Here is an 8,476-nt window from a genome sequence, read left to right as displayed (position 1 = left end):
TAAAAAGTAGCTGAGACGGTAGAGGGGTTAGAAACCAATGAATTAAAATAGGCTATTTATTTCAGGTAGGACTAAACTATTTTTTCAGCAAAAAAAATTGAAAACCATGAAAGTTTAAAATGTCCCCCAAAAAATGAAAAACAAATCACGTTCCTAGCGCCCAGGTTGTGCGAACGCCCCCTAGGGACCAGAAAATAATTACCGGAAGGCACCAGTCTTTATATGCCCCGGATTAAACATATGTTGTTTGTAGATTTAAATTATAATATTTCATGTCAAGAGTTTGACCGTTTATTGTGCAATTGATCAGTTAAAGGCTGTAGAGAAAACACAATGAGAAAGACTATATGTCTCGTGACGTCAAGCTTCCTGCGACTGGCGTGGACGAGGCCGAAAATCTCCCCATCGGCATAATGAAACTCTCCACATGCCCCGACTTATAATGGTTTTCACCTCTTTCGATGCTTTTATCCTCCCCTTGGAAAAAAGCCGTGAAGTGGAGCAGAGAGATCAACATGAGTTCCAAGTGCGGGTGGTGACGTATATCATTCGCGTCGAGAGCAGCGAAGAGCTGTAGTTCACAAAGTGGCCTCACACAAAACCTAACATTATCAAACGTCTTCTCGAAAAATTTTAGTTTTCTTTGCTAGTTTTCTCTGAAAAATTATCATTTAAATCCACAAACAACATATGTGTAATCCAGGCCATATAAAGACTGGGACCAGAAAATAATTACTTTCTCTCCATTGAAACCCATTCATATTTTTTGATCTCATATGGGCTCTACCGGAAAGGGCGTGACTTCGCCACTCTATCAACAACAACAAATATCACAAACTTGTTAATTTATAGTTATTTCACACAGGTCTATTTTGAATTAATTTACAAGTTTACAAATCTGTGATAGCAGTTTCTTGTTTTCTTTAAATGGATCGCTTCACCATCCAATCCAGCTCCTTTCATTCATTTTGTTCAAGTCCGGTCAGGTTATTTATAGGGGAACTTAAAAACATCCAGGTTTGACCATGTTTTGTTTCACAGTTTTGTTCCCTAATTTCTAACACTATAAACATTGGGTATCAAAACCATGATATTGAGAGCCAATAATAACTGTAGAAGCTAAATGTTCCCCTTAACACAGCCCCAACTCCCCAAACACACACATACACACAAACATACACACACACACACATTTTTTTTCTCTCAATGTGTGAAAGTTTGCATGGGGTAAGCTACGATGCAAAACTGGTTTGGTATGTATTTTAATAGGCCCTATCTTGCAGATGTTAGCATTAAGTTACCGGTTAAAGACAACCTGGTTTCACAACAACCACAGTACTATAACTTAACAAGATGTGGAAGATTATTTAAACTAGAACTAGCTGTCAATGTATTTGATGTGTATTTCTATTCCATGACGGAGCTGTTACCTTCAAAACCTAGCACTAATAAACTTGTGTTTGGTATTATAATAATTTACCGCCAATGGGAATCGATTCGATTCCCAGATTTCTGAAAGCACAATTTTAGCAGTTTATGTTCATATAATACATCCACGGTGTAGGATGTAGTGCACCTATTAAATAAGTAAAGCCAAACAAATAAGAAAACACGGAAGAAGAAATTTGTTTCAACCTGTTTTTATTCTACAGGCAGGGCATGCTGAATAACCAAATAAACTGGATACACATACTATAATTATTGACTATGTCACAATTCTAACATTATTGAGTGGACACCGAGCACCTGACATTTTCTTGTTGTAAAACCTTCTGAAATGCTCTTATTGTGTCTAGGAACTAAATATTCTGGAAATTTTCCAAATTCTAACTTTGGAAAAAAAACACCCAACTGCCATCTCAATTAAGTTAATTAGTTAAAGCTATGTGTTAGTACGTTTTGAGAAACCAGAGTAAGCTAGATTAGTATTCAACTGGAAAAATCAGACCCCTCCCCTCAGGCCTTTCTCCAAAGCTATTGCCCAAAACAGCTTTAGCATTAGATCTGCCTATCCTTGTGGAAGTCTCCGGTCAGGCACAATGAGTGCACGGGTAGAGTGCAAGCAGGAAAACAGACAGGTGAGCCATCCAACCATTTAATTGGGGCCAAAATAAATGATTGGACGGTCTTGGACAAAGCCCATAGATACCAGTTTTTTTTATTGATTGATGTAGGGATGAAAAAAAAAGAATTGCATAGAATGTGACGACAATGCTTCAATGATACAAAATTAATAGTAAAAAAAACAAGAAAAACAACAACTACATTTTTAATTAACGAAATCATTGCTTTAACATGCATTGTGCAGAAATATCTGGTTCATTATTTTGGCAAAAGAGCATTTACAATGTAACAAAAAACAGTATAAAGCGCCATCGCATGGTTGAGTCCTCAATTAGACCTTATCACAACCAGTTTGTCAGAACTCATGGAAATGTGTAACATTTGAAACAATGATCAAGGTGGGATTGTTGTCCTACATAGGCAGAAGTCATTATTATCATTAAGATAATTTATGTTTGTTGTGTTCTCATTTGGATCCCATTTTGGATTTGAAGATTGCTGTTTTTTTCTTGTTTGTGAAATATGAGAAGCATTCATTTGGATAAAAGTGGCAACCATTATGGGTAGAAAAATGCTAAGTTGCATGACTGGAGGGTAACATGCGGCTTTTGGTCCACACAAAAATGTTACTTTTTGAGTTCACCATTACACCATACTGCACGCAAACTATTTGTTTGAGATGCTTATATCCTGTTCCAACAGGATATTAAAGGGTCTTCTCATGTGCTGTATATTGAAAACATTCTTCACCATGACATTTTTGTCTTTCAACAGGGAGAAAATAAAGTATGAACTAAAAGGTAAACATGTTTAAATGAGAATGAGATACAAACCTCTGCAGAAGAGGAGAATCACTTGTCTCATCTTGTATTCATAATTTGATAACACTCACCCACACTGTATGACGTGATGTTGGACGGCCTGGATGCATCAAACTCAAGTGAATCTCCATTTGGAACAGGATTCAAAGGGTTCAAAGGATATGCAATAAAACAACATTTGATAGTGTTGCTAGGTCAACAATGCATTTTGCACCCTACAACGGAGTAACAATATATTATATAGATATTATATATCTTGACTTGATCTCCTGTGAGTTGCCTTAACATTAGTGAACAGGTGAATAACGATCCCTGCATCCTAACATGCACACTGGAAACACTTGTCAATTTCTCAACAACAAATCAACAACAAATATGTTATATAACAGCAAATTAGTCATATTACAAACCATTTATCACACAGAAGTGATGTAATCAAAATGGTAAAGTACACAGTGTACTGTAGTCCCAGATTCCCCGTTTGCAAGCTTTGTAGATATTCGCCTACTGTACCTAGCAACTTTACCGCAGTTAAAGAGAAGTACAATTTTGCCATGAAAGTTAATTTAAACATTGACTCCATCGCATGTGCAGTTAGTGTCAGACACATGCCCTTATCAGTTCTCCGTCCAACGGATACAGAATCGATAGCTGGGCTGGAAAAGTGATAAGGAGATGTGAGCGACCATAGGGCGACAACCAAAATGCAAACACACATTACTACCACAAGACACAAGAACATTGTATTGTGCTCAGATACAATAATAATAATAATCAAAACTAATACAGTCAATTAAACACACATAAAAATCCTCAGTAATCTTTGGGACTTTTCGGAAATCTACAGCCAAAGACTTTGCTGGATACTCCGACTCATGCCCTCCGGCCATCCCCGGCAGGTTGTTGGTTCCATCCTCTCTAGCTTTTCTTCATGCAGAGGTGAAGCCGCCATGGAAGGGAAAAAACTCACTCTGGATGTTTGGGGGCCTCTTCAGCTTTGGCCGCGCTTCAGCCAGGCACCGGTTTGGATTCGAATGGCCAACATTCAGGTGGCTCCTGCCAGCAGGGTAGCACTTCACTCTCAGACTGCCAGCACACGTTTGAGACACACCCCGTCAGATGAGTTTTATTTGGCCGCAGCCCCGCCTGGCTCCTCCGCCATTCGTCGTCTGCCATTGGCTAAATCTCTGTCGGCTCCCATACCTGCCCCCTAGGGCCTGTGGGACGCCAGCCAAATTCTTCTTCCAGACGTCAGTCACGAAGAGATCAGCCAGTAGGATGAGAGGCCATTCTTGGCGGCCTCGTCCCACACAGGTGTGGCAAAAGAGAACATTCCAATGCAAGCATAGCTGGGAGCCGCATTCAGCCTGTATTTATCTGCTCTGTGAGCCAGGCCTCGGCTGACCACTCACTCACCCCTGCTCTCCTTCAGGGACCTTCAACCACAGAGAGAAGGAAATGCCCTTTTGCTCTACTAAGACCTTTTCGCTCCCGTATTTCACCACTTTCTCTCTCGTCAATAAATTCCGCAAGGGATGATTTTTCATTGCAGTGTGTCATTCAATCTTTCACTTGGCAAGTTGACCCTTAGTGACCAACACAGAGATTGGATTGTCACAAATGATTTAGGACTACTTTAATTGACTTAACCCCCACAACCATAATTTGATTGTTCTGCTTTTCTGTGCTCATGTAACAGCAGAGGTATGTTCTGCAGCACCTAAGGCTCTGTGCTCAACCAGAGACAGACTCCCTCCGCTCACATATCCCATTGGGCTAGAGGCCTGTGTGAAACAGTACAGGTGCTGGCATGGCATGCAACCCCCCCCAACGAAGAACATCAGATCAACATCAGGAAGGCTCAGTGGGAATGCATGTAAAGTATTGTACAGTGTAGTCTGTTGCTCTGGTATGCACCATAGCCTCTCTCCCTCACTCTTTTTATCACTTTATTTAACCCTATTTCACTCACTATCTGTCTTTCTCTATCTCGCTCTATTTATTAATTCCGCTCGTTCTCATTCTCTCACTCTTCTCCTGCCGTCTGTCTGTCTCCAGTCCCCATTTTGCCCTGTTTCTTCTGGATGCCTTTCAATGTCTAACATAGTCTAAAACTCTTTAGGTTTTGTGCACTCCAATCTCCCCCTTCGCCCCTTGATAGTCCCCTTCTTGTGTTTAACTTTTGGACTTTCCACTCTCTCTCTCATAAACCCCCCTCTCTCTTTCCCGCTCCCTTCAGTCTGCTAGAGAGTGGAGGGTAGGAAGACTGTGATAGGTGCCCGAGGCTGGGAGGGGAATGCAGGCTTGCAGCATTCAGAGAGGCCTGTGCACAGCCCAGCGGCCCATGCTGCCTTCAGCTCTCTGGGGGAGCGAGTCTCGGCATGCGGAATGCTCGTTTCACCGCCTTCGCCAGCGGTGACTAGGCAGTTCATGGCTGCTGATCGCCCCACCATGGCTATACCCCCCCTTTAAGATCGGTTCCTCTCATTGGTGCTTTTGAGGAGGCGGGATAGTAGTAAAAATACGTCAGGAGGGATATGTATCTTATAAAAAAGTAAAAGGTGCAGGATAGTTATACATCAGGCTGACTGGTCTTGCCGATCGGGGCAGGTATGGTAGAGAAAAAGGTGCCATACACACAACACACAAAGAAACACACACACACACACAAATACACACAAACATACACAAATAGATACACAGACACACAAGCACGAAGCATTGGCCTGACAGAGCGCCAGGTATATAGCATAGCTAGCCCAGAAGCATTGTATGAAAAGGAATTTCACTCACGTTGTTTCACTTTTTCGAGATTTATGATCCCTCTCCTTCCGGCATTTCTGACTCTAATTATCCAATACACATCGTAAATACATACAAAGATAGTACGATTTAATTTGGAAACAAGAGTAGGAAGGTCTATATGTATTACCCTGGGAGATTTCCAACATGATTGTATGCATGTAAAACACTGTTGTTGCTATACTTGTGTATGACTTACTACTTCCCTTCTCTTTGTAAGTAGTTAGAGACAGTGATTAAGTATCACTTGAAGTTGCTTTATTGGAAGAAAATAGAACTAGTAGTCTACTAGAATTACGACTGCTGTTGTGCAGTATGTGGCATCCCCTAAAAAAATATCAATCTATTTCTATATTGTAGCACTAAGAGCAGTTTACCAAGAGCCTTTGCTTATTTTAGGATTTATTTATGTACACAAATTATTCCTGCATTTTTGGTTACATCTTCATTGTTGAAGATATGACAGAAGATATTTATAACAGATATAGTTGCTTTGGAAAAAAGCGTTAGCAATTCATGTAATCTTATGGTTATAATAACATTCTATAACAGAGACCAGAGAAATTAGAAGTATTTTTTTATTTATTTTTTTATATTTCCTCTGGTCATTTTTGTTAATAATCTATAGGTGGAATGCGCACACAAAATGAATGACACTAGAAATACCAGCAAGGTAAAGAGTTGCAGGGTAGTGACAGAACATCCTCGAAGATTATTCTGATTTATTTATGCGTGAACTGACCTAACTAATTTAAAGGAAAACTAGCCTCAATGTGTTTGGATTAAACTCCTGATCAATAAGCGGGTCACTAAACGGCACTATACAGCACTCTACGATGTAGTTAGGAAATATTATTTTTCTTCATGTTTAAATAATTGAATTAGTGTAATAGATCAGTAATCAAGAACGAACAAGGTCTCACTTGTTGTTCTATCCACGTAATGTGTGACCCTTGTAGCAAGAAGCAGAAGAAAGCTACTTGATAGGGTAGAGTAGCTGGCAAGGTCGATTAGTTCCGCCTGGTCGTTATTCCGGGCTTCACCTGAACTCAAATCCCACGCTGGCTCGCTGGTGGTTGCTATTATTGTTGATGTGGTGTCGGTGTTGGTGATGGTTGTTGTGCGCATAGCGAGGGAGTCGACGGAGGACGTCCGTGATAACGCCAGGGTTCGAGGCGTGGAGAAGGACGTACAGATCGACGCTTCTTGTGGCGTCTGATCCCCCCCGGCAGTGTTCTTTCGCCGGGGATGAAGACGCCGTCGATGGAGCGCACCGGCGGGAGCGAAGCTGCTGACTCAGCTCGGCTGTCTGTCTGACTTAGCACCTGCTGCGCTGCCCCCCGTTGGACCAGTCGCGCAATAGCGCGCTGTGCGTTAAAAGATACAGCCGGTATACCCGCAGACGCAGGCACATTTATGCATTAACACTTTTTTTCTCACATAAATCCACATTCAAAAGATTATGCAGGACATAAATATTAGCGGAGGAAAACAAAAGGCGTGGTTTGTCAATACAAGTAGGCCTAATGCAATACAAAAAATGCGCACGCAAACACACACACACACACGCACACTCACCCAACCACTAATAAAATAGATAATAATTGATATAGTCTCATCACTATCATTTATCAAGAGCTTAACCCTTAACATGATTTGGTCGTCCAAAGCATCAGTGATACAACACGTCTATAATGAGTAGCAGGCCTACTGCGTGCTCTTCTCCAACCGGTTGCCAGACATTGCTCTGACACCCGGCCGCTTTCCGCCCGGGCGGGCGTCGTGCGGCTAATGCTTTGTGATGTCTTGGCATCCCACGGGGAGAGGAAGGGCACGGCTATCCCAGCAGCCTTTTGTTGTGTGATTACGTCCGCTGTGTTCCCATCAACGTCAGTGTGAAAGTCTGCCGCTGAACCAACAGGCCAGGGCTCCTCTTTGTCCTCTTCCGGGGCTCCTGGCTTCCACCGGGCCCCGGGCGGATCCAGGGGCCCGCAAGAAGATCTGCTAAAACATCTTTCCCTCGCTGGGATTACAACTCACACATTCCCTGTGTATGCATTTGTGTGTGTGTGTGTGTGTGTGTGTGTGTGTGTGTGTGTGTGTGTGCGCGCGCGAGAGAGACAGAGAGAGAGACTGTGTGTCTATGTGCGTGTTAGAGTGTGTGGGTATATGCATTTTCTATATACATATTTAATTACAGTGCGTTTTTATATAACATTTCCAATGAGCGTTATCTATGTTAGAACGTTTTGAAGAGGTTTTTTTTGAATAAGCTCTGACTCTTTTAAATACTAATTTGGTTTTGCATTCAACGTTATGGGTTGTGTTGTCTCATGACACTAGCTGAAGTGACTGTTCTGTGTTATTGACAAACGACACATTTCAATGACACAATGCCTACTTTTCAAGCACTGTTTCAAGGGGGGGTTGTTTTTGCTACATACAAAAAGACAGAGCTGGAAAGATAGCTCAGCACATGGAAAGGCCAGATTATTTAATTTTTATCAAAAAATTCCAATAGGTATGCACCTAAAGAAACAAAATTCCTTGAGCTGGCACCAGAATGACCTTGCTGAATCTGTGCTCTGTGTTGTATTTATTTGTATTCTTGTCTCAGTGATGACTGGCCAGCATGTTTACCTTACCATGTTATGTGTTTCAATCATCTGACAACCAATTCCATTGGCCTTTAATTCACTATGGCCTTCTGGGAAATAAAGTCCAACTCCATGCATCAGAAATGTTAATTGCTCATGCTAAATTTAGCCATTCTAACATCATGGCTGCCT

Source organism: Pollachius pollachius (assembly GCF_949987615.1).
Source record: "Pollachius pollachius genome assembly, chromosome: 5".
NCBI classification, from domain to species: domain Eukaryota; kingdom Metazoa; phylum Chordata; class Actinopteri; order Gadiformes; family Gadidae; genus Pollachius; species Pollachius pollachius.
This window is presented reverse-complemented; position numbering follows the sequence as displayed.